The sequence below is a fragment of the Phascolarctos cinereus genome, unplaced genomic scaffold (genome assembly GCF_003287225.1).
Source record: "Phascolarctos cinereus isolate Bilbo 61053 unplaced genomic scaffold, phaCin_HiC Scaffold_4;HRSCAF=312, whole genome shotgun sequence".
Classification (NCBI taxonomy): Eukaryota; Metazoa; Chordata; class Mammalia; order Diprotodontia; family Phascolarctidae; genus Phascolarctos; species Phascolarctos cinereus.
Genome location: NW_027555847.1, coordinates 643063945 through 643091887, shown reverse-complemented (window position 1 = coordinate 643091887; position 27943 = coordinate 643063945). Strand labels below are relative to the sequence as shown.

The following is a 27943-nucleotide window of genomic DNA, read 5'->3' as shown; positions in this document are numbered from 1 at the left end:
CATCTTACAAACATCAAAGCATCATGTAAGTATTAGCTATTATCATTATATCTAGCTGGCATCTTCTAACCATGTGAGAACAGGGAATCTTAGATCATCTCAGCCTATACTATTTCACTGAATCTCTCAAAGATTAAATTTCTTCATTTATAAAATGGGTATATTAGCATTACCTACTTTACATGGTATTTTTGAAAAAAGCACTTTGTGAAACTTAAATGCCAGCTAGGTAATGCAGTAGATAGAGGACTGGGCTTAGAATCAGGAAGACTGATCTTCCTGAGTTCAAATCTGGTCTCAGATACTTACTAGCTGTGTGACCCTGTTTGCCTCAGTTTCCTCATCTATAAAATGAGCTGCAGCAAGAAATGGCAAACCACTCCACTATCTTTGCCAAGAAAATCCCAAATAGGGTCACAAAGAATCAGGCATGACTAAAAAGACCAAATGACAACAAAACCTTAAATGTCATGGTAAAAGATTCACAAAGGAAGTGTAAAAAAAAAACAAACAAAAAAACAAAAAACAGAAAAAAAAACCCTTCTTTGTTTTTGTAGGAAGTTTGAAAAAGTTCCCCAATCAAACCTGATGGAATTTTAATATGGCTAGCCTTTAACTGGCTGAGAGCTCAAACAGGATCCTGGTGGCCTTTTCTTTTCTTTTGTTTTTTTGTTTTTTTTTGCTTTTTGGTGAGGCAGTTGGGGTTAAGTGACTTGCCCAGGGTCACATAGCTAGTACATGTTATGTGTGTGAGATCAGATTTGAACTCAGGTCCTCCTGACTCCAAAGCCAGAGCTCTATCCACTGTGCCTCCTAGCTGACCCCTGGTAGCCTTTTCAAAATGAAGCTTATCCATTCTGGGGGTAGTTGGGATATCAAGAGCTCTGTCAGTTAAGAGTGTCATTCCTAGCAGTAAAGAAAGAAGTCGGAGCTTGGGAGGGAATTCCTCTTCTCCTTTTTCCTTGTATCCATTTCAGAATACAGGAGGGTAGAAGGGGGTTTCTTTCTCTTCCCCCCCCCACCCCTGTCAACATTTGCATTGGTATCTTAATGCACAGCAACTTGTCCACTAGCAGACACCCCACCCAGCAGAGAGTAGGCCCAGAATGTCCAGCTGCTGATTTGAAAAAGAGCAGGCCCAAGGAACCCAGTAGAATAATCTGCCCAGAAAGATGCTGTGCTGAGGGGCAACTATGTGAAAACGTGAGAAAAGATATTAGGGCCGCACAGTCCTCCCCAGAAGTGTGAGTTATCTTGCTTAATGTGTTATCTGTCTATTTCTCTCTACTAGTATATTCTATATAAATGTACATTCTTCCTATTGATGTATGTATCTGTGGGAGAGTGTGCCTGGACTTAAGGGACCACATGTTTTATAGATATCTTTTACTACTCTACCATTTCAATTAATGCCATTGTTTTGAATTATACCCTCTGGCTGACTATTGAAGGAAAATGCTCTGTTAGGGACTCGTGAGCTATACTTACAGGCCTATGGACCCACAGAGTACTTTCATCCTGGGGCAGTCATGGGAATTGAAAGTATGAGTTGGGGATGAGTCTGGTCCCAAGAGCTGGGTCTACTAAAATGTATAAATACAGCAATATTTTAATGTACCCATGAACTGCCTGGTGTCCATAGAGCTTGGTATACACATTTACCTATCTTGTTCATTCCTTATGCATGCATTTTTATAAGCGCACCATAACTGATCTACTAGAAGCTTTCTTTGGGTTCTTCCACTCTTTAATATTTTGTCATGCAAATGTGGGAAAGAAGAGAATAGAGGAGGAAAAGTTGCTGCTATTGCTACTGTTTCTAAGCAGCCTAGAGTAGAGTATAGATTGCTTGCCTTAGAGTAAGAAAAACTTGGGTTTGAATTTTACCTCTGATATTTATTAGCTATGTGACCAAGAACAATTCATTTAACCTTTCTGAGACTCAGTCTTCTCATCTATAAAATGGGAATAATATTTGAATGACTTTCCTTGTAGAATAATTTTTTTACCCTAAAATACCATCTTGCCTCCCTGTGGAACTCAGACCAATAGGCCCAGAATCCTGGTCTGCCTGGCAGAAAATAGTCATGTTTTATACAGAGACTTAGAGCCATTTATAAAATGCCATGTATGCTAACAACAATCCCACATGTAACTATCCATAAAAATCATCTATGGACTAGCAGCAAGTTCCCTAAGGCATCTCTTGTACTGTGCCTGTTTCAGCTGCTCTCATAGTTTTATTAACACTACTTCTTCTTGCTGTCAAAACCATTTTCAAATCATTTCTTATTCTTTCCCCTGTGGCACTAATGACGTTCACCTACAGCTAATGGGAAGTTGATAGCAACAGGAGAAATGTAATTTAGTTAGGCCAGAGCCTGGTGCTTTCTCCTGTTTTTAAACACACATCACTCCTGTCAGCTCTAATCTCCAAGACACATTAATTTCTAAGTCTAGAGCAGAACTATTCCAGTAGTCAGATGCCTATCTTAAATAAAGGAAATTTAGCCAAGATATTATTCGATATTTAATTACAGCAGCAAGAGCTCCTTGATCTTCACCATACAAAAAGTGCTTCCAGATATCTTAGCCTAGCGAAGTGGAAAGAGACTCCGATTTGGAGTTGGAGGAGCCAGCCTTGAATACCAGCTCTGCAACTCACCTACTGGATGATAGGATCCAGAAAGATCTTACTTCAAAAGCTAAATCACTGGGGTAAGTCTACATTTAATTAGACTAAATATTCCAGGGCTAAATTTAAAGTCCTTCACTTGGGCTCACAAAATACAAGTAGAGAGACATGGTAAAAAACAGTTTGTCAGACAACCAACTGGGGTTTTTAGTGGACTACAAGCTCATTAGGAAGCAAAAGTGTAAGATGGTAATCTAAAAAGCTAATGGGATGGAAGGCAGCCTTAGGAGAGGCATTGTATCTTGCATGCGGGAGGTTAAGAGTCTTGCTTTACTGTGTTCTGTGTATTGTACATCCATCATTCCACTTTCAGTTCTGGGCTCCACCTTTTAGGAAGGATTCTGACAGGCTAGAGTATGTCCAGAGATAGGAATACAGTTTAACTGAATTAAATGAACATTTATTAAGCACCCACTGGGGATACAGAAAGAGACAAAAGACAGTCTTTGCCCTCGAAGAGCTTAGAGAATGAGAAACAATGTCCAATGAGAATCAGCTGAAGAATATTTAGCCTGAAGCAGATATTTGTGGGAGGGTGTAATAAATGTCTTCACATATTGAATGGGCATCGTGTGACAGAGGGATTAGGTTTATTTGGCTTGGATCTCTAAGTCAAAACTAAGATAATCTGCAAAGTAGTGGATTCAATGTGATTGAAGGAAAAAAACTTCTTAACAATCAGAGCTACCCCAAAGGGGAATGATCTGCCTCAGTATATCATAAGTCCAATTAATTAATCATTACCCATTTATGGTGTGCCTACTACATGCTAAGTACTATGCTAGGGGCTGTGGATAGAAATTCAAAGAATGGGACTATTCCTCTTCTTAAGGAGCTCACATTCTATCAGGTGAGACAATACATACATAACATGAGAGCGTGTATGCAGAATAATCAATTCACAAACATTTACTAAGCTCCTACTATGTGTCAAGAATTGTGTTAGGTAGCTAGGTATGCAAGTACAAAAAATGAAGCAATCCCAAAGAATATAAGCAAAGAGCTTATGTTTTAATGGGGAAGACAATAAGTATAAGTAATAGATGGATAGATAGATAGATAGATAGATAGATAGATAGATAGATAGATAGATAGATAGATAGAGCATAAATATAGAGTTAATAGATACCAATATATACAAAGTGGTTAAATAAAAGCTATGTTGGGAGGGAAGGTGGGGAAGGTTCAGGAAAGGTTTTATGTAGAATTTGGTGCTTGAGCTATGTCTTCAAGAAACAGAGGGATTCTGTGAGACAGAGGTGACATTTCCCAACAATAGAGTCCTTTAGTCAAATGATGGATGAATGAATGTCAGGTTTTGGATCCAGGGTGATGCTACTCAACCCCTTCCAACTCTGTGATTCTGTGATACTCCCTGGGCTTTGTGACTAACTTCTTGGAGTTTCCTCCTTCTAATAAGAAAGTCTTACTCATATATTCCCTGTTTTACTTAAGGCAAGGTAAATCAACAGACATTTATTAAATGCCGAAAATGTGCAGGGTTGCTAGTTCTTGGCAGAGATGTGGCTTTAGGCAAGACCTTTCACTTCTCTTAGGGGCAGCTAGGTGGCACAGAGGGATAGAACATTGGGCTTGGAATCAGGAAGACTCATCTTCTTGAGTTCAAATTTGACTTCAGAGACTTATTAGCTGTGTCACCCTGGGCAAGTCACTTAACAGTTTGCCTCAGTTTTCTCTGTTGTATTAATGACATTCTGTAAACTGAGCTGGAGAAGGAAATGGCCAACCACTCCAGTATCTGCCAAGAAAATCCCAAATGGGGTCACAGAGTCAGATGCAACTGAACGGCAACTTCACTTCTCTGGCCTTTCTTTAGTTTCCTCATTTGTAAAAAGAAGGGTTTAAACAAGGTAACCACTAAGATTCTTTCTGGCTTTAATTCTATAATCTAATGATTCAAAGACTGGAATGCTGTTCCCTCTGCTTCTTTATTATATGGCCTTTTCCGCTCAGTACCCAGGTTAGCCTAGTGACTGGACCCAGTTCTAGGGAAGTTTGGCCTCTAAAGAGAGGTTAGTCTCCTTTTCTCATTAAAGCCCCAGGGAAAAAGTTACTTATAACTTTGGTTGGACTTATGTCCAACCTCTACCCAAAGTGAGGTGTAGAAAGGTACTTTAACATGAATCAAGAATGGGGCAGCTATTTATTTTCTATAGTCAAAATAAATGTTAAATACAAAGAACCACAAGTGAACATTAGTAAAACTTAATCAGTAACTTACAGCTATTATTAGACCTGATAGGAGGTGGCGATTTAAACATCAGAATGTGAAACAGTTTGTGAGACTATTAAATAGACAATTTTTATTTCACCTCAGCTCTGTACTGTCTAAACATTTTCCACCAAGACCATGTCTTCTGGCAAGCCAGGCCAGGATTTAGGTTCTTCCCCTGCTACCCATTAGTCCAGCTGGATGCATCCACTTTGGAATTGATTTTGGATTACTGACAATCTGCAATCAGGCAAGAAAATACTAAACAGATTATGCAACAAGTCATCATCCTGGCTGAACTCTGGCTTTAACTGTCATGTGGCTCACATCTACCATGATATGGGGATTGGGGAAAGGTGCTGTCTCTCCTCCAATCCCTCCTGGGAGAGGCTGACAAATATTGCCACGATCTGCAACAAAATCAAACCATATGCTGTCATCGGAGGGGGAGAGATCACCAATAACTAGATAACTGGGGTGATCAGGAATAGATTCCTATAGGAGGAGGCACCTTATTTGAGCCTTGAAAGAAGCTAATAGTTCTAAGAGGCAGAAGTTTAAAAAAGAAAAAGTGAATTCCAAACATGATGGGGTGAAGCCTATGCAAAGGCACAGAAAGTTCAGGAAACAACTAGAAGGTTGGAGGAAGGGGAAATAATTCAAAATAAATTTGGAAGAATAGGAAAGTGCCAGATTATAAAGGACTTTAAATGCCAAGCTGAAGGGTTGGTATTTTATTACAGAGAAAATAGAGAGCCACTGAAGATGTATTTTTATTTAATTTGCTCAGTTCCCGCATCCAGCAAATGAGAATAACAACCAGGGAGATGTAGTTGCCTTGTGAAGTAATCAATTCACTATTACTCTTAGAATAGTAGAAGTGCAAGTGACCTTAGCATCCTGCTCAGCATTTCACCACGTGGGGAAGCAGAGAACAGACGGTCACAGAGCTGATGTCAGCCCAAGCATGACCTAGGGTCTCCTAAATCTCACTCTGTTGCTCATTGATTCATTGACTCATTGAATACATATTTATTAAGCACCTATGGTATTCCTGACAGACAAAAAAAAATGAAACAATCTTTCCCGTCAGCATAGATCGTATTGGTAGTACAACATGTACAGAAAAGTAAACGGAAAATATATACATAGTTGATAAAATAATTTGTTAGCGTAACAGCTGGGAGGGTATCAGACAAGATTAGGGTTAAATCTGCAGCACTTAAACTGAGCCTTAAAGGAAGTTACAGATTTTAAGGGCCGAGTGAGGAGGAGGAACTTTCTTGTGCAAAAACATGTAGAGGGGAGATGGGATATTGCAAATGGGAATAGCAAGAAGTTTGGCTGAAGTGGCTCATTTTTTCTATAAAAAGTCTTCCAACAGATATTGGGTGGCAACTCACAAAAGTTCAAGTTTGAGCTCCTGCTTTAGGTAAGGGTTAGGCTAGGGCAATGTTTCCCAAGGTCCCTTCCAACTTCATGCTCAGGACCACCAAATCACCGTCTCTGGACAGTAGGAGCACAGTGGTTCCATTCTTTCCTGCCCCCGCCCCCCAAAAGAAGTCCCACTCTGTACACTTATTTCACGGGTCACTGCCTTCGTGTACTGTGGCAAGAAGAAACCCCAGAATTGAGGAGTCTGTGGTGAAGCACAGTTGGAGCCAGGGGGACGGGGAGACCTCAACAGCCAGCCCTGCTCTACTCCCAACTAGCCCAAAATACCCCACACTGGAACTTTTTTAGAAACAGTGGTCAGGGAGCGAAAAGGGAACAGGCCCCATTTGGGCCACCTGTTCTCTCTCAAGCCCTGGGATGTTTCCCCTCTGAGACCCTTCACCCCTTTAGGACGGATAGGGCCCGCGGGAGGACTTTGGGCTTGTATTTACAGCTTGGGACAAAGCACAAAGTCTCCTTTGCACTACCCCCTCCAAAAATAAATAAATAAATCAATGAATTCTTTCGGTTCTTCTCGTCTTCCTCCCCTCCCTTTACCCCTCCCCCAGGGGCGAGTTATTTCAGATTGGACAGTAAAAGGGACCGAAATACCCCGCAAAGTTGGTCTATAATTGGACAGAGAGCTGTCAGCTCTGTTCTTCTCTCCCCGGCTCTGCCTCATTACTCACTGACACTTAATCCCTGCAGTCTCCGTCTCGCCCTCCAACCCCCTGTCCACCTTCCTCAAGCCTGCCCTGCGCCCTTTCCAAGAGAACTGCTTGTCCTGAAGCCCCCAACCCCTGCCCTCATCTTTCATCTCCTTAGGCCCTCCCTTCTCCTTTCCTTCCTCCCACCCTCCCTCCTCCCCTCAGCTCCCCATCCTCTCCCCCCATCGCTTTCCCCTTCCCCATCCCTAGGCACAACTCCCCACCCCTCTTCCCTCCCCTAGAGGCTCCTTCCTGCCTGCCCCCTCCCTATCTCACTCTCTGATTTGCTCCCCAGCAGACCTTTCCCCAGAGTCCTTCCTTAAACCCCTCCTCCCTCCTTCCTCCTTTTAAACCCGCCCACCCCTCCCTCTCCCGGCTCTTTCCCCATCCCTTCTCCCCACCACTTTCCCCACTCTTGGAGTCCCATTCCTCTAGTTCACCCCCTCTGCAAGACCGCAGGCTGCATTGTCCTGCTGTGAGCGGGGTTCTCTCTGACTATAGGGATTTCCCTCTTTCTCTCTCCCTTCTTTCCTCCCTCTCTTTCTCCTTTCAAACTATCCCCCCTCCCAACTTTGAAACTCCCTCCTCCACGCACCCTTTTGTTGTTTTGTCTTAGTAAAGACTCCAGCTTCCTCTCTGGACACCTGGGCAGGGGGCTGCCTGGTACTGCTGGGCTTGCTCCTGACTTTCCAGGGCAGGTGACCCCCGAGGTGGGAGGTGGGAATTCTCTGGGGCTGCTAGAGTCCCTGCTTCACTCCCTCTGGTCCCGAGAAGGATGCTGGGCAGCTGTCTGCGCCTGTCCCCTGCCAGGTAAGAGGGCTCCTTCCATCAAGATGAACTAGGAGTTGCTGAAAGTAACATTAGCTCCTGTGTTTGGGGATTTTCCCCCTAGGCAAGAGGTGGTTGTAGAATAAGATGTTTGGATGCCTTTGGGAATTCTAGTGTAGTTTATTTTGGGGGGGGAGGCATGGGCATTTGGGGGAAGCAGCAGGGAATTTGTTTAGAAGTCTAAAAATACTCACTTAGCTCTGTTAAAAGACAGGGCCCCGAAATGCCCTGGAGTTACCTGGCCCCTGCCTAGAGATGAAGCTAGCTACCACCAGTAAAAAATGAGATTCTTTGAGTTGTATTTGACTTACCCGTAAAGTGCGGATAATAGTGACTTCATGACCAACCCAATGTAAAATGAGAGGATGGATGTGAAATGCTTTGTAATTGTACAGGGCTCCAAATGCCAGCTGTTCTCTTATTCTTCTCTCTCTTCCCGTCTTTAATTACTTCCAACTTCAAAAGGTCTGTTGGAACTGTCGAATTTTTGTCTTTGTAGCCCTCTTGGCATAGTGGGTAGAGTCAGGAAGACCAGGGTTCAATTGTGACCTTTGACAAAAACTGACTGTCTGATTCCGGGCAAGTTCCTTAACCTTTCAGTTCTCCCAGGCAACTCTGTAAGAAATAAGTTGAAAAGTAGGTGCTGACCTGCACTGGTAGAGAGTTTTCACTCAGAGAGCTCCCTATGCTCCTGAAATCACAGGTCCAGGCTAGGCTCTCCCTCTCCCCCCCACCCCAATCCTCACTACCTGGCATATGTAAGTTCTTTACAAGTGCTGGTTTATTGACCTGTGATTTTCCTCTTTATGGTTACTCTCTTCAACCATGTAAGTTACAATAGAGTTTCTTTATTTAGTTTGCATGGCTAAAAAGTGTCATGCCTTATTGACCTACCTTTGGGTAGGTGATGAAACTCACATAGCTAGGCTGGTCCTCTTCGGGCAGGCATTTAAGTACACCACTAGGTATATCCGCCATCATAAGACTTTATGGAATTTGTGCTCTTCTGGCTTGACTTAGGAGAGTCAGGGATCACTAGGAGGCAAAACACTAGGACTCTAGCTGAGGATCAGTATTTGTACTTGTTAATAATAATGCACCTGTTGGATTCTAGCTGTTTTGTAGGTCTGTATAGTTGGAGATTGAGACTGGAAGTTACTTGGAAAATGAGCTGTCTCTGGAGCTTAGACAGCAGCTTTTCAAATGTCAGTACATATTTTGGGGGTTGCCACTTTTAAAGTTGATGACTGAGATCACCAGGGTTCCCAAAGTAACTGAGTATTAGAGTCTCTTCGATAACAATAGAGCAATTTACATTTATATGTCACTTTTCTATTTACAAAGCACTTTTTTGTACACAAGTACATTGGATCCTCACAACCCTTCAGGGGAAGCTGGACAAATGTAATCATCAGTATTTCATAGTTTTAGAAACTGAGGCTTAGAGAGTTTCTTACCCAGGTTTCCATGAACATTAAGTGGTTGTTATAGAGGTGGAATTCTTCTGATGTCAAGTCCAGGGATTTTTCCAATATGGATACCTGGCAAACAGTACATTATAGACTGTCTTCAGATTAGGATTTATTGGCAGTGTATTTCATTAATTTGAATTTGTATTCTTTGTCTAAATTTAGTGTCCTTGACTAATTTAGAAGGGCTCATGACACTTGGCATAATAGAATCCTAGAATTTCAGAGCTAAAATGGGAGTTGTAGAAATCATCTCATACAACCCCTTTATTTGACAGATAGGGAAACTGAGGTCCAGAGAGCTGAAAAAAATTAACCAAAGGCCCATATGAGGCTAATGGCAGAGCCAGGTCTAGAACCAGGTGTCCTGGCACCCAGTCTAAGGGCCTTTCCTCTATACTATTCTATCTCTACCTTTAGAAGAAGAGATAAACATTTTCCTTCTCTGCCTCAGTGCAGGTTTTGTTGAGATACCAAACTGAACTTGCATTTTTTCCCAGCTTTGAAACACCAAGGGCTTTCTTCCTCTTCCAGCAGATAGTTTAGGGATAACACAGCCAATTGGCTTCGCAGGCAGTCCTTTGGAATGATAAGTTGTTTTGTTTATCATCCCAAATTCTGTCTCCACCTCTTCAGAGCTTCACTATCTCATCGAAGTCTCCTAGAAAACTATCCCCTGCACCTTGCTCTTCTAATGGGCCCCTCACTCTGGCCACACATCCAGCTAATGTGGATTTTTATTTTAAGGATCAGGAATTCTCTTACACTGAGAATTCTGGAAAGCTAGAATGTTTGCTAAGCTGTCACTTGTTAGCATTACCTCGTTTCCAGCCACGGGAAATGAATGTAAACGGGCAGCTAGGTGGCACATTGGATAGAGCTCCTGCCTTGGAGTCAGGACGAGCTGAGTTCAAATGTGGCCTCAGACACTTGACACTTACTAGCAAATCACTTAACCCCAACTGCCTCACCAAAAAGTTAAAAAAAAAAACAAACCACAAACAAATAAAATGAAATCTTAGGACATAAAGCTAAGTGTTAGAGCTGGAAGATACCTGAAAACTCTGAATATTAGTGTTAGGAGGCACCTAGACTGTAGAATGTTACAACATAGATAATTTAGAACCAAAAGGTGATAAAATTCTTGAACATAGCCTATTGCAGTTAGAAAGAACTGTACAACATATAATATTGGAACACCAGACCATCAGAAGTCAAAAAGAACTTTGAGATCTTCTACTCCAGGCCTCTCATTTTATAGATTATGCAACTGAGGTCTATAGTATTCAAGTAACTTGCTAGAGCTGGGACCAGATCCCAGCGTCTTGACTACTTGTCCCTGGTCTACTTCTACTGGGACACCTTGTATCCCTATTGACTGACTAAATTTGGCATCTAGATCTTGGTTTCTGGGTGGTGGCTACTGTCAAATCTGTGGCATCTTTGAGGACTTGGCCAAACCCAAGAATAGAGAGCTTTGGCCAAAATCTTGGAGTCTTACCAGCTTAGATTCTTGATCTGCCTCACGGTGGCAGGCTATTCAAATGGTTTCAGGCCTGCCAGCTTTTGACGCTCAAGATTAGAATAGTTCAAAGTGATTCCTTTCCCAGAAGTCAAACCCTCCTTAATATATGCTTTCCCCTCACCCCTCCTCAAATGCTTTCTAATTATGTCTTCTTGAAAGAAATGTTGAATTTGTCCTTCGATAGTGAGTTACTGTTTTTGTTTTTCTCTATCCTTAAGACATTTTTATTATCCTGGTTTATTATCCTGCTTTCCCCCCTTTTATTACATTTTTGGTTGTTCTAGTGTTGGGGGAAAATGAGAAAACAACTAATTTTACTTCAGTAAATTCCTGTAAGAGAGCCCAGTACTGATGTCTGTTGACTCAGGTGCAGGTTGACTTCTGGTAGATAAGGGGCATCAACTCTGCTGAGTTTGAATGTAAGCCAGGAACAGTGGTTTGATTATTAATATTTGACCAGTGCTGTTGGTTGGCAGAATCGTACAGGGCAAGTTAGAACTAGAAGGATCTCAGAATATAGAATTTTAGGATATATACATTAAATTGTTAAAATTGCAAGGACTTTGAAGTAGTGAATGTTAGGATATAGAATTTAGAGTAGAATACAGAAATGTTAGAACTGGAACTATCTGGGAATATAGCAAGTTAGAATGGAGACTATAGAATATTAAAGTAGGAGGGACCTTAGTATTTAGAATGCCAGGACAGAGACTATAGAATGTTAGCATGGAAAGGACCTTAGAATATAGAATGTTACAGTTGGAAGGACCTTAGAATTTGAAATGTTAAGATGTAGACTATAGAATGTTAGGGTTGGAAGGATTTAGAGATTATCTAGTTCAGCTTTCTCATTTTACTCAAAAGAAAATTGAGGAAGTAGAAGGGCCTAGAACCAGCACTCGAGTGCCCTGCCTTCCCTCCAGTACCCTTTCCATTGCACCAAATTGGTCCCAAGGACCTTTAGAAGAGGACAAAGCAGATGGAAGAGAAGATAGCTATTCCCCAAAGGACACAAGCTGTGAATGAGGGTCAGTGTGGTGTGATGGAAAGTACACTGGACTTAGGACAGAATACCTGAGGAAACAAGGAGCCCGAGTAGAAGTGTAGCTTATGCAAATTGTACATAATAAACTTGCCGTTTCGTGTACGATCATTTTTTTCCTACTACTTTCATTCTACTGTTACAGAAATGCTCATTTTATTTCTTAAGTTCAGAATAAAATAAATATATACTTTTTTAAAAGAGTAGCTTTTTTAACCTATTTTTCTCTGTTCTTCATGGTCCTTATCTGAAAAATGAGAAAAAAATAAAGGAATTCTATACTGTTCAAATTTTCTAAGGGATATTAGAAATCATATTATCTTACTACCTTTATATTGGGAAGGACACTGGTCTTAGGCTAGCTTTAAGTCTCAGCTTTGCTGCTTTTTAACTCTGTGTCCTTGGGCAAGTCACTTTATTTTTCCAAGCCATAATTCTTCCTCTGTAAAAATGGGGTTAATGATGCCTTCCCATTGTACCTCACAGTGTGATCGTGAAGATCAAATCTGGAAATGGATGTAAAATCACTTATAAATTGTAAAAGGGTAAACAGACTGAAGGGATTATTATCTTCTGTTATCATTGTTGAGTCCTTTCAGTCATGTCCAACTCTTCGTGATCCCCTTTGGGGATTTCTTAGCAAAGATACTAGTGGTTTGCCATTTCTTTCTCCAGTTCCTTTTACAGATGAGGAAACTGAGGCAAACAGGGTTAAATGACTTTCCCAGGGTCGCATAGCTAGGGAGTATCTGAGGCGGCCTTTGAATTCATTTCTTCCTGAGTCCAGGTCCAGTGCTGTATCTACTGTGCCACCTAGCTGCCCTTATCTTAACTGATCACCTATTTATAAAGTGAAGGTACATTGTGCTTCAACCCTTAAATAATGGCTATTGTTATCTTTGCTGTACAACTGGATCTCCAGCTAGAAGGGACCTCAACTATTCCAAATCCCTCCTTTATTATATGAGGAAACTGATGGAGGAAATGAAGTGACTTCCTGTGGAGGAATTTAATTTTGTTAAACTTTTTTTTTGCTCAAAGCACTTTTACTTTACTTATCTCATTTTATCAGAAAGACGGCCTTGTGAGGGAATAGGATGGGTCACCATCATCCCCCTTATTTTATAGATTAAGGCTTCGAGTTCATGCCATATGAAGATCTGTGGAAGGAACTGGGGAAAAGGAGGCAGGGGGATGAGGAATGATAGCTGTCATCAGGTATTGAAAAACTGTCTCATGAAAGAGGGGTAAGAGCTATTCTGTTTAACTCTAGAAGGCAGACCTATAGTCACTGGGTAAAAATTGCAAAGAGACATATTTGGGCTTGATAGAAAATCTTCCTAATTACAGTTATCTAAATGTGCAATGGGCTTCACAGGGAGGTATTGGGTCTCTCTTCATTGGAGGTCTCCAAAAAGAGGCTGCATGGCCACTTTGAAGCTATGTTGTAGTAATAGTTGGCATTTGTATACCTCATTAAGGTTCACAAGATACTTTACATTGGCTATCTCAGCTGAGTCTCACAAAAACCCTCTGATATAGACACTATGGTGAATATCATAAACTTATTTTTTTAGATAAGAAGACTGAGGCTAAGAGAGATTCAGTAATTTGCTCATAGCCATACTATATGTGTCCATTCTGGTGGGTAACACAAGCTGAGATAAAAGGTACTGGACTTCATAAACCCTACTTGAGCCTAGTATGTTGGATGGGTCATTAATGCTAATATGTGGAAATCACAGAGAATATTGGGGGGGGGACAGGATGTGGGAAGGCTATGAGCCAGGAGTTAAAGTCATCAGCAAAAGTAACATTTTATGGAAATTTTCATATAATTACAGTATAATTGCTCATACTTATGTAGTGCTTTAAAGTAAATTTTTATTCATATATACCTCTTCCCCTATATTAGACATACTACATTAGGCTTTGAAATCATAGTCTGAGATTTTTATTTTTTATTCCTATCATGATGCACAATAATTTGCATACTGTCAGTGCTTAATAATTGTTTTTTGTTGTGAATTTATTATATTATAGGTCTTGGAAAGGAATGGTATATGTCTGGAATAGTTTCCCTTACCCTCTTTACCTGATGAATTTCAAGCTATTCTTTTTATCTCAAATACTGCATCTTCCATCTGGAAGGGACCTCAGAGGTCATAAATCTCGAATCCCTCATTTTTCATATGAGGAAACTTCTCAGATTTGTTATGGTCAGTAACCATCTTTTTCCTCGGATCTCAAATAGTACTTTGATTTGTAATGTTCTAAAATGCTTAGTATATGTAAGCTTGACATCTATTCCTGGGAAAATCCTGGGACATATTATTAAAGAGATGATTGGCAAACTACTAGAAAAGGATGTGGTAATTATAAAAATCTAGCATAGCTTCGAAAAGAAAAGTTCAATTCAAATTAATCCCATTATCTTTTTATGGACAATATTCCAATATTTCTAAGCTAGCAGATAAGAGGAATACTATAGAAACAGTTTACCTAAATAGCTAGATATAAGGGAAAATAAAAGCAAAACAAAAACTTCCTAAAAATTCAAGCTGTACAAAAGCCCAGTTGGCTTTCCAAAGGGAGTGGTAGACTTCCCCTCATTGGAAATCTTCAATAAGCAGAGATTGTTTGACCTATTTTTCAGTAGATCATAATGGATTTCTTTCATGCATTGTTGAACAAGATGGCTGATGAGAGTCTTTTCAACTCTCAAATTTATGACTCTCTGATTTTATTAAGCATTTTATTTATCTTTGTGTCTTTTTGTTCTTCCAGGACGTTAAGGTCTATATTTATCTTCTTTGATCCCTGAAAGAATAAGCTTCTTGAGAGCAGGGACTTTTTTTGTTTTTAAAGAGTTGTTGCATTCCCAGGACCTGTTACAATTCCTATACGATTGTTTAATAAATGCTTGCCGATTGATTAATAGTGCCTATTTAGTGTAGTGATCCATATGCAGTGATTTCTTAATAAATGAAAGATGTGGGCTTCCAAAATGAGAGGTTATGGAAATGTGGTGGAATGACAGTGGTTTGGAAGCTTTAGTGTGGACCAAGAAGCCAACACATTGGCTTCTCCACCCAGAATCATGGCAGCATGAAGGGGCCTTTGAGAAGTGATTTGATCCACCCACTATTCAGGATCCTTCTTATTTCATGTTGTTGTTTGTCCTTCATTCTCAAAGAGAACCATGGCATCAGGAAGGTGGTGACATGACTTGCAAGTGAATTGGATTTAAGTGAGAGAGGGCTGTGCAGTCACTAGCCTCACTTTCTCCCCCACAGCTATCTGGGTCAAAAGGCAAGATATAAATCAGGACGACTGGAGATGGCCCAGGATGCAGGGGGGACCTGGAATTTTTAAACTAAGGTCAATACCAGGTCTCACTTTGACTGAGGCCAAGTCCATTCATAAAGGAAATCCATCCCATTCTGAAATACTTCTAGGGGAGGTGAAGCCACAATCTCCTTTACCTTAGTCAGAAAGTGGGCTGAGCTGGGAGGCCAAGCCTTGTGATTTCATCTGTATGTCCTTGAGTCCCTCTTCTAACCTCTTTGGGCCTCAGGTTCCACTTCTGCAAAATGAAGAGAGTAGGACTTATTAAGGGATTAAGACAAAAACCCTTCATTTTCTTCAAGATATATCTCAAGTTATACCTTCTCTATAAAACTTTGCCCTATTCCCATTGCTGCTGCCAGTAATTTTCCTACTCCCATTACTTTTATATATTTTGACTATATCTATATATGTACACATTCCCTCCCCCCAGTAGGATGCAAGCTCCTTGAGAACTAGGACTGTTTGATTTTTGTCTTCCATCTCTAGAGCCATCCTAGCACAATGTCTAGCATGTTGAAGAAATGTTTGTTGATTGATGGAAATCAGTCCTATTGGTTCAAACTGAATGGCCAGAAGGTGAGGTTGTTATAGATGGGAGTCAGGTTTGGGGGCAGGGATTGGATTAGATGACCTCTGAAGTCTTGTCTGACTCTTGAGATATAATTCTGCAGTCATTAGACCTTCCAGATGTCTTAGAAAAAGCTTTAGTGACCTATAGAACACTCTCATTGTGCAGCTTGCCTTACCTTCTACACCCCTCCAGTGGCTCTGTCATATGTGGCTACTCACTGTTCCTCACCTACAACACTCCATCTCCTGAGTCTGTGCAGTTCCACTGTCTGTCCCTCATGCCTAAAATCAGCTATGTTGGAGCAGTTCTAGACAGCTGGTTGTTAAATTTTTCAGTGTGAGCACTTGAACCTTAGAAACTGGCAAAATGCTGCAAATCAAGGTGAAGGCAGCTAGGTGGCACAGTGGGCAGAATGCTGGGCCTGAAGTCAGGAGTCTCATCCTCCTAAGTTCAAATCTGGCCACAGACACTTGCTAGCTGTGTGATCCTGGACAAGTCACTTAACCCTGTTTGCCTCAGTTTCCTCATGTGTAAAACGAGCTCGAGAAGGAAATGGCAAACCATTGTAGGATCTAGAAAATCCCAAATGGGGTCGCAAAGAGTGGGACACAACTGAAAGGATCAACAACAAACACATCGAGGCTTGATTTATTGTTTTGTTGGTTGTCCATTAATAAAATGATGGAGAAAATAGAAATAATGGCAATTAAACTCAAAAGGGTGTTGTGAATATTTAAAGAGCTGGTTGTTGTACATTTCCCAGAATACTCTCCTCTTCACCTCTGATTCCTAATTGCCCCGGCTTCCTTGAAACTCAGCTAAAATATCACTGGCTGAAGGAGACCATTTTCCAGTCCCATTTGCTATTAGTACTTACCTTCTCAGACAACCTTTTATTTCCTCTGTGTATCTCTTATATGTGCATAGTTATTTGCATGTCCCACCCCCATTAGAATGTTAACCCCCTGAGGACAGGGATCATTTTTATGTGTATCCTCAGTGCTTAGTATAGTACCTGGCATATAAAAAGATTGTTGACTTACTCTTTCAGACAATGGTATGCTTGTAAATCTTAAACAACTGGCTTTCCAAAAAAAAGACTTTGCCGCATTTTATATTTTAATCTTTCGTTATTATCATTTTCTCTATCACTTTCTTAAATGCAGCTAATCAACAAAACAAGCCTTGATTTGTAGCATTTGCCAATTTCAGAAGTGTCGGTGTTCACATTAAAAATTTAACAATAAGCTCTGGCAAGCAGGGCAGGCTCCAAGACACTCCTGGCAAGGCCATTAACACCTTGATCGACCATTTCCTTCTACCAGGCTGCTTACATGAAATTAAAGAAACAGGCACGTGGCTGGTTTCCTTCGAAAGATAATGCCAATGCTGCTTTTGCCAATGACTGGACACTCGAAATAATATAGAGTGATTAGAAGGGTAATTTTTACAGGCACACCAAGCTCCTGAGCCGGCAATGACATAGTTTTTTTCCTAGGAGCTGGTCCCCAACTTTCTATCAAAGGTAAAGAAATCTCCAGAGTTTAATTTAACCATTTGCCCTTGACGACTGTCAAAGATTGAGAAATCTTCCTGAATAACACCAATGCAGAGGTGCCAAAAACGGTAGCACGAGATGAGAATTATCCTGCTGTCTCTTCTCTCCCTGTGCAGTTGTTAGGATGTTTTCCTTTTTTTTTTCTAAGTCCTTCAATGTTAAACATATTTTTGGATCTGTGCCTGAGAGACAGGCTGCTCCCAGAAGAGATTCTCTGCTCCTGCCTTTCTCCCAGGTGTCCATCTGCAGCCTTCACAAGTTTCCTCATGCAGAGCTATAGAGACCCTTAATTGGATCTGTGGCATTTCATTCTAGAAAAGACAGATCCCTGTTGCTGGGACAAAGAAGAAAGTTACATGTCAATCTAAACTCTCCCATTTGGGAAGTGCACACTGATGAGTTGGTTTTTTTTTTGAGAGGGAAGGGAAAAAGTAAAACAAACAGAATTTTTCCCTTTCTTCCTTTCCAAGTTACAATAAATCAGTTCTTCAACAAATATTTTATGGAAACCTCCTATTTGCAGGACCCTGTGATGTGTGATGTGTGTGGGGACAGAGATAGTGCAAACAAGAAAATTCAGTACCAGAAGTCAATTCAATACAACTAAAGTTGTATTAAAATTAAACATTTATTAGGGCCTACTGCATTCAAGGAGCTCTGCTAGGCATTGCAGATTAAAAAAGAAAGTCATTGAGTTAGTCAGAAAGCCTTCATTTGGACTTACTATGTTCTACACACCATGCTAAGTGCTGAGGATATAAAGATGAAAACAGTCCCTGCCCTCAAGGAGCATATATTCATATATACATATATTCATATATACATATATATATGTATACACACATATACACATACACATATACATGCATACACATATACATATACATATACATATACATATACATATACATATACATATACATATACATATACACATACACATACACATACACATACACATACACATACACATACACATACACATACACATACACATGCACATACACATACACATGCACATACACATACACATGAACATACACATACACATGCACATACACATACACATGCACATACACATACACATGCACATACACATACACATGCACATACACATACACATGCACATACACATACACATGCATATACACATACACATGCATATACACATACACATGCATATACACATACACATGCATATACACATACACATGCATATACACATACACATGCATATACACATACACATGCATATACACATACATATGCATATACATATACATATGCATATACATATACATATGCATATACATATACATATGCATATACATTTACATATGCATATACATTTACATATGCATATACATATACATATACATATACATATACATATACATATACATATACATATACATATACATATGTAGTTAACATTTGCGTTTTTTTTTTAAGTTTTGAGTTCCAAATTCTATCCCACCCTTCCCTTCCCCCTCTATGAGATGGTAAACAGTAAGATATAAGTTATACATGTTCCTTTACATAAAACATTTCCATATTAGTCATTTTGTACAAAAAGACTTGAATAAAAGAAAAAGAATGAAAGGAAGTGAAAAATAGCATTCTTCAGTCAGTGTTCAAATAATATCAGTTCTTTCTCTGGAGGTGAGTAATATGCTTCGTCATTAGTCCTTCAGGATTGTCTTGGGTCATTGTATTGCTGAGAATAGCTAAGTCATTCACGGTTCTTCATCACACACTATTGCTGTTGTTGTGTACAGCGTTCGTCTGGTTCTGTTCACTTCACTTTTGCATCAGTTCATATAAGTCTTTCTAGGTTTTTTTCTGAAATCATCCTGCTTGGCATTTCTTATAGCACAATAATATTCCATCACTATCATATACCACAGCTTGTTTAGCCATTCTCCAATAGATGGGTATCCCATTTTCAATTCCTAGCCACCACAAAAAGACCTGCTATAAATATTTTTATACAAATAGGTACTTTCCCCTTTTTTTCTTAATATGTCTTTGGGATATAGACCTAACAGTGGTATTGATAGATCAAAGAGTATACATAGTTTTACAGACCTTTGGGGATAGTTCCAAATTGTTCTTCAGAATGGAGTTCACAGCTCCAATAACAGTGTATTAGGGTCCTAATTTTCTTACATTCCCTCCGACATTCATCATTTCCTCAAGGAACATATTTTCTAAAATGGAGAAAACATATAAACAACAAAGCACGTACATGTTAGATACAGGATAGACAGAAAGTAAACTTGAAAGGAATTAGCAGTTCAGGGAGGCAGGAGACTGTACAATATCTTCTCCTGAAAGTTCGATTTGATTTGATCTCTTACTGCCTCTGCCTTCAAGGAGCTCACAGTTTAATGGGGATAGGGAAGAAGATATATACTTACAAAGAAGAATGTAATTAAATGTAAAAGGAGGCCCCAGGCAAGGACCACTTTTGGCTGCAGTGTATGTAGGATGGGGTGAGGGGAATTGAGCTGAGGTGGTCAGAAGAGGGTTGGGGGGAGAGCAAAGAAGTCTCCATGGATGGGGTAACAGCTGAGTTGGGTGTGAAGGAATCACAGAATTTCAAATTTGGAAAGGACCTCAGAGCCTACCTGGTCCAGCACATACCTGAAAAAGTATTCCCCTTACAACATGTATGACAGGTGGCCATCCAAACTTTCTTAAAGATTTCTTGTCAGAAGAAACTCCCATCCTCCTGAGGCAACTTATTCTACTTTTGAATAACTATCATTCTTAGAAAGTTTTTTTTTTCCTCATAGCATACATTTTCTCCTAGTGCCGAGTGACAGTAGCACTTGAGGTGCCAGAAAGCTAGAGTGAAGGGAAGGGGAAAGCTCTCTGGATGCCTTTTCATAACCCCCAGTCCTGGGATCTAGCATTCTCCATCCTTAAGTCCTGGTGGTTGGTAGGAGTGAGGAGGAAAAGAAAAGGAGGGCAGGAAGGAAAAGTTGGAGTTGCTTGTGCTATAGTGGAAAGAGTATGGGGAGTCTGGTTTGGGATGCCAGATTTGCCCCTTCTGCTGCCACCTTAAGCAAGTCTTTCCCTTCTGAATCTTACCTTTCTTTCTGGACTATGATGGGATTGGACCAGATGGTCTCTGAAGGCTCCCCTAGCCTGAACATTCTGTGATTCTCTGTTCATTACTGATCAGATGAGAGGTCCTCCTGTCAAACCCATATTCGTTCCCCATTGCTGGGAGTGGCAGCTTCAGGAGGAGATGCAGACAGGAGATCGCTCACAGGAGAAAGGAAATTACTTCTGTTTTCTTTCTTCAATCCCCATCCATTGTCCTCATCTGTTTTTTCTTTCAGACCTCCAAATCCATAGAGTTCCTGATCATCTCCTCATATTTTCATTTTGTTCATCTCAATGTCTCCGTCGCAGTTATCCATGTTCTACCCCATCAGGTCTCCATGTTAGGGTCCTTCACTGTCACTTGGACCACCTATCTTAGACCAAGGAAGTCACTAAATGTTGGAGAGTTTCCCTCTCCTATTGTCCTCTCAAAGCTCTCCTTTGGCTTCTCTATTCTGTGGGAGCAAGGGGCATGGGCAATGGAGAATGAAAACCCCTTCCAGGTGTCCCATCTCATAACTTGAAAGGCATTTTTCCTACAGTACTCTCAGTGTAGGGTTACGCTTGAGGCAGATCATGGACTAACCAGGCATTTGTGAGCTAACCAGGAAACTAAAGGAGTATAGTTTTTCTATTGGAAAATGTGTCTCAAGGTCCAAAAAAGGGATTCTAAATTTAGAGAAATGATTATTAATAGTCAATTAATATTGGGAAGATGCAGGGTTTTTTCCCTTTCTATTTCCTCATTCAAAGCCCAGTCCTTGTGGAGGACATTGCTGGTAGTGAAATTGTCCAAATCCTTAGGTTACTTGCTTTTCAACCCACCCAACCCAAAGACCTTACAAAAAGAATCTGATGTAGATGAATTCCAGCCCATTGTATTCTACTCAAGCAGGATTGGGTGGATCCCTATTGTCTAGATTAGGGTGGTCTAGATGTAAAGAAAGTCTTCCACCAGTGACAGAATCAGAGTCATGTACCCAGTTCCTCATTAGAACAGCCCCATCTCTAATTATAATATTCATTCTCTCATTGATTTCCACCTATCAGGAACATCTACTTACCCTTTCAAGTGCACATTACCATTGAGCAGCCTCCATGATTCATCTTTGCTCCCCAAGAATGCCACTGACTTCTATTATTAATTATTTTCTAGCCATAATTAATAAAATGGTTGTTAATTACCTAGAAATTATATCTCTCAGACTTTTCATACATCATAGTTGGAGTTTGGAGACATGACCTCTCTGTAAGTTGAGAATCAAATAAGGCACTTACTGTTAATAAGAAAACGTGCTGATGATAATTTAACCCTGGTTTTGTATTCAGTAAATCTGAGTTTGAATTCTGTATCTGCCACCTACTGTGTGACTCTGGATATCATTTTGCCTCCATATACCTCAGTTTTTTTTTTCATCTGTAAAATGGACATTGTAATGCTGGTAATGCCTTCCTTACAAAACTGTTATGTATTGTAAGCCTTATAGCAATATGGAAATGTCAGCTATTAATCATGTAATTATTAGATTTAGACCAAGCATGTAAAGAAAAAAACAGCTTAACTGATGGGCAAACAAAGCACATTTTCAGAGCCTTCACCGTTCCAAATAAGTTCTTTATATACTCAATTTTGAAATGTTTCATTACGGAGGAACTTAGTTACAGAGCTCTCTTTTCAAAGTCAAGCTCTTACATGATGTCTTCCCTGATCACCCACTCTCTAATCTAAAGCAATCACTCTCTCTACCACTTATCACTGCTTTGGAACTTATGTCTTCCCTTGTATCATGAGGAATTTTTATAAAAAATGATTTTTTTAAACTTAAATACAAAAACTTAAATACACAATAAGAAAAGAAAAAGAAATATAAACTTAAATACAAACTAAGAAAAAAATTGCCATGTATAGAGCAGAACTTAGGAGAGGACTCAAAATATACAGGAATTTTTTTTTCATATGTGAATGTCTTGATTCTCCAATTTAGCTGGCTCTCTCTATCTCTGTTCTCCATCTTCTATCCCTGGAGTCTTCATTTTATCACTTTTTGAATTCATCCTTTCTTTCATGATGAGAGTCCCTGATTCCCCCCCAAATAAGAATCACATTTGTCTCTTTCAATTCTTCATAGAACTTTGCCTGAGTGTTCCTCTTGCACTGACCTCATTTTCTCAGCATCATAATTCTTTGACTACTTGTTTCTACTCTTTGGGGATAAGAAGTCTTTGTGTTTAAGGCAATTAAAAGGCCGTAGAGAGAGAAAATATGCCTGAGGAGAAAGGGTACAGCTAAATCTTGATCTCTAAGGTTAATCAGAATGTTGTGCAAAGATTGAGTTATAAAAAAAATTATCTGGGGCCAATAATTCCTGTGGGTGAGGTACAGAAGCAGCAGTGAAAGTCAGGGATTGGAGTCAGGAAAAACTAGACATTTAATCATAAAAAAAGGATTTGTACTCTAGTGGTGCAGGTAGTAGAATTCACTTACAGTAGGGTAGTGTAGTATCATTACACCCAGGCCACAGAGCTAGTAAGTATGGAGCTAGTACTGGGTCCCAGGACTTTTTGACACCAAATGTGCAGCCTTTCCAATATACCATGCTGTCTGCATGCATCTGGGAGCCCAGTTTGGCAAATGAGCTAACAGAGATCTAGGCATCTCAATGGAGTAGACTCCTGGGAATATCAGGAGGCCCGCTTTGTAATAAGAAGATCCTTCATTGAAGGTGGTGATCTGGAGCTCATGAGGCATAACTTACCTTGAATAATTCCGTAATTTTGGAGTCACCCATCCTTGGCTTTGTTTTATTGTTTAATTATGGGGCCACCTGCCTCAGAATGGAGAGGACATATTTTTAAAGATTTTTTCAAAGACTTCCCTAATTATGTGATGGATCTCTGAAATTAACTTCACTCTGCTGGTGTCTCTGTACCCTCTCTGTGCTCTTATCACTGTTAGGCTTGGTGATTTTCCCTATATATTGGCCATTATTCTTAAAGTTTTTCTTTGCTTCTTCCACGAAGTCTTCTCTGATGCCTCCAACTTCCTCTTCTGACCTGATATATACTTCCTTTTATGTTTCCTTAATGCACTCATAATCTAATGTTGACCATTACAGTTTTCTTTGTGTATATTATTTTTCTACTAAATTATAAGCTCTGTGAGAGAAAGGATTGTTTCTTATTTAAATTACATGTCTTCCTCCAGAGCCTCGTATTATGCTCTGGACGTAGAAGATGCTTATTCAACATTTAACAAATATTTGTTATTATTATTATTAACAATAAAAAATAATAGCACTTACATATCTATCTAAGATGTACAAAGTGCTTCACTTCTTACCCTATTTGATATTCCTAATTACTTTCTGAGGTAGGTGGTATTATTATCTTCATTTTATAGATGAGGAAATGGCAAACAGAAGTTGAGTGACTTGTCCAGGGTCACACAGCTAGTAAGTGTCTGAGGATCCAGGTCTTCCTGACAACAAGTCTAGTGCTCCCCAGTCATCTTGATCTATGTCTTGCCACTAGACTCTGATGACTCTGGAGGAGAGAGTGAGGCTGATGACTTTGGGCGGCTCTGCCTCACTTAAATCCAATTCACTTGCAAGTCAAGACATCACCCTTGTGATGTCATACAACAACAACAACAACAGCCTGTTTGTTATAAGAATTAGAAATTCACGGACTGAGAATCAGGAGACCTGGGGTCTGTGCTCAGTTTGTCCCCTAAATTACTGTGTGACCTTCAGTAAAGGACCAGGGAGAGCATTTTGGTGGATTGGAAAGGGTGCTACGTTTGAAATCTGAGGCCCTGGGTTCAATAATAATAATAGATAGCATTTACCTAGTGCTTTGAAACATGCAAATCTCTTTGCAATATATTATGTATGTTATCTCATTTGACCCTCACACTATCCTTGTGTTTTTTATTTTTTTTAGGCAGTTGGGGTTAACTGACTTGCCCAGTGTCACACAGCTAGTAAGTGTCAAGTGTTTGGTCTGAGACCAGATTTGAACTCAGGCACTCCTTCCTGACTTCAGGGCGGGTGCTCCATCCACTGTACCACCTAGCTGCCCCTATCACACTATCCTTATGAGGCAGGGGCTTTTATTATCCAGATTTTACAGATGAGAAAAGTTAAGGCACCTGTCTAGGGCCACACAGCTAAATGTCTGAGGTGGAATTTGAACTCAGGTCTAATCTGATTCCAGGTACTGTACTCTATCCGCTGAACCATTTAGCCTTCCCTGCAGCTCTATCAAGTGTGATTTTTGTGATTTGCAGTGTCATTTAACCATTCCAGGCCTCAATTTCTTCAAGTGTAAAATTAGAGAAGTTGGAGGTGCCTTCCAATTTTAAAATGAGGATTCTCTTATCCCAAGTTCCTAAACTTCTCTGGTTCCCAGGTTGTTTCTTATAGAATGAAGAGATTAAAATATGTGACTTTTACCTCCTTCTTCTGCTCTAGAATTTTGCCTTACTATCAATATGATGGGGGGAGTGATTTTATTTTTCCCCCTTATTGACAGTTTGATTTTCAGGCCCTTCCTATTCTTGTGTGCTCCTGGAAGCATCAAGAGTTATTTATAAAATGAAGCTTACTCTACAACTTACTTATTGGGACCTTCTTTCTTTCAGTGCCTAAAGTACTTACAGAAGCTGAATTTTAGAAGGGACTCCAGAGGCCCTCCATCCATTTATCATTCAAAAACCATTTATCAGTTACTTACTATGTACCAGGCACTGGGTTAAGCATTGAGGATACAAAGGAAAAAGGGGGAAAAGTTTCTTCCCTGGAGGGAAAGCATCTCAGTTTCCCTTTTTAATTTTTTAAAAAGAGCTTTGTTGATATATTTTGCTTGTGCATCATCTGTATTTAAAAATACATCTCTTTTTCTTCCCTCTACCAGAAACCTACCATTATCAATCAATCAATCAATCAATCAATCTATTAAGAACCTGCTGTGTTCTAGGCACTTTGCTAATCACTCCATTTTATCAAGGATCTTCCATTCTAACTGGACAGTCAAAAAGTACACATGCAAATGTATGTGACCTTGGACAATTCTCTTTCCCTGTCAGCCCCTCAGTTTCCTCTTCTGTAAAATGGAGTGGTTTGGACTAGGCTCACTCAGGATTAACATTATAGTTTCTTCAATTCTTTGAATTTCAGGAGTAGCTTCACTAATGTGTTTCCTGAATGGGGCAAATGGCAGAGTTTATGAAGTGAAAATAGTCCAGTTTTTACTTTTCGTGATTTACTAAAGCAAGTTAAAAAAAAATCAAAACCACAAATCCCCTCTTCAGGTTCTTTTCCTCTGCTTGAATACTTGACAATACAAATTCACTTAATGCTTATTCAGGTGACTTGAAGTGTTGTCGGAAAGCTGCTACCTCCATGTAACATAGAGCTATAGTGACTTGGTTATATCCCCAGGACAATTTTGAGGAATAGATAATGTTGCTTTTTAATCCTTCCAGGTGGAATGCCATTCATACCTTTATTGAATCATAAATTCAATGGAGCTGGTAGGTACTTTAGAATGTTGAAACACGGACCACAGAATGTTAGACGTGGAAAGGACCTTAGGACATGGGATGTGACAGCACAGCACATAAGAATATTTTAAAATGAAAACCAAAATCTGGGACCTAAAGGGAGGTGACAAGAAGATGTGCACAAGTAACAGCATATCTCAAAAGACAGTGCAGTTTTAAGCTATTTAAAATATAAAAAATGTACTTATTTTTGGGACATCTTGTTATATTATATGACCTAGAATGTGATAAAAAGCAAAGAACATGGCTTAACAAATGATATAAGAAATAGGATGAGGAGAAAGAACTTTCAACTAAGAGATTAGAGAAGGCTTCACTAAGGAGGAAAAAATTATGTGGAGACAGGAGGGGGTGGAATTTGAAAGAAGAAAAAGGTACCAATAGGAGGAATGCATTACAAGCATATAGGATAGCCAGTAAGCATGGCTAGAGACAGTTAAGATCAGGACAGGATCAGGAGACTTCTAATAGTCCAGTTTGACTGGAATGTAGATTGAGTGAAAGAGAGTAGCATAAAATAAGACTGTTTGGGGCAGTTTGGAATTAGATGGTAAAGGGCTTTGAATACCAGGCTTATGAATTTTTATTTTATCTTGTAGGCAATAGGAGCCATTGAAATTTATTAGGAGAGATGTGACATAGTCAGACCTGTGTGTTAGGAAGAGTATTTTGGGAGCCATATGAAGGATGGATTGGAGTGGAGAGAGAATAAAGGCAGGGAGACTCTTAGAAATAGAGAGGAACTTAGAACATAGAATGTTAAGATGAGAAGATGACCTAGAAAATGGCTTGTCATACCCCTATCTTGTCCAATCCTTTCACCAAGAAGGAAACTGAGAGTCCGAAAGGTGACTTATCCCAAGGAATACAGCTAGCTAGGGACTAAGCTCAGACTCAAAACCAAGCTTTTTTCCCATTATTACTCATCTCCTTAAATTAATAAATATTGTTCAGGGGATCTAACTTCACTGAAGTTTTTTTTTTTGCCAAAATATTGTGAATAATAAAAATTTTGAATATGACTGGGTCAGGATCTCTAAGGAAATTATAGTCCCTATTTTTGGGAGGGCATGCACGTGAGGGAAGTATTTTTGTAGCTCATACAGCTCTGTGTAATTGAGAAGGAGTATTATTATTTACTTGTATTATTTCCTGACTTATTTGGAATCTGGCTGTTTCTCAGAAGTTGGGTACAGTTGAGTGTTGGAGAGACCAGATGAGACACCAGATGGGACTGACTTGGACTCAAAGCGTTGTGACCATGTGGCATCAGGGCCCAGGTGTCCCAAGTTAGGACCTTGGTGCATTTATTAAGCACAGAAGGCTGAAGAAGAGAAGAGACACAGGTACAAAGACAGCTATTGTCATGTATTGAAGGGCAAAGCAGATTCAGAAAAATTATATACACAATGACTGCAACAATGTAAATGGGGGAAAAAAAACCTGAATTGAATACTGAATTATAACAATAATGACCAAGGAGCTTGGCTCTGGAAATGAGTTGAGAAAATTCAACTTCCTTTCTTTGCAGAAGTGGGAGACTATGGGTATTGAATAGTTCATGTGCTGTTAACTTGATTAATGTACTAAATGGCCATGTTAAACTACTTTTTAAAAAAAAAAACTTGTTTTTAGATGCTTTGTTACAAAGAGAGGCTCATTGGGTGCGGGAGAGATTGTATTTGGAAAAATAAAAAAACAAAAGCTATAAATGTTTTTTTTAAAACTAAGAAAAGAAATAAAAGACATTTTTAAAAATGGACTATCACATGGCAGAGGGATGAGATTTGTTCTACTTGGCCCCAGAAGGAAGAATTAGGAGCAAAGGAGGTAAGTTACAAGAGGAGGTAGAG

At 39.7% G+C, this 27943-nt stretch overlaps 1 protein-coding gene across 1 annotated transcript in view; it reads left to right on the top strand.

Moving 5' to 3' along the window:
* Positions 1–7377: 7377 nt before the first annotated feature.
* Positions 7378–27943, top strand: part of COL22A1 (collagen type XXII alpha 1 chain) — a 589887-nt gene continuing 569321 nt past the window's right edge. The window contains exon 1 of the mRNA XM_078153760.1: positions 7378–7879. The gene's annotated coding sequence lies outside the window, so the exon portion shown is untranslated. The remainder of the gene's footprint in view (positions 7880–27943) is intronic.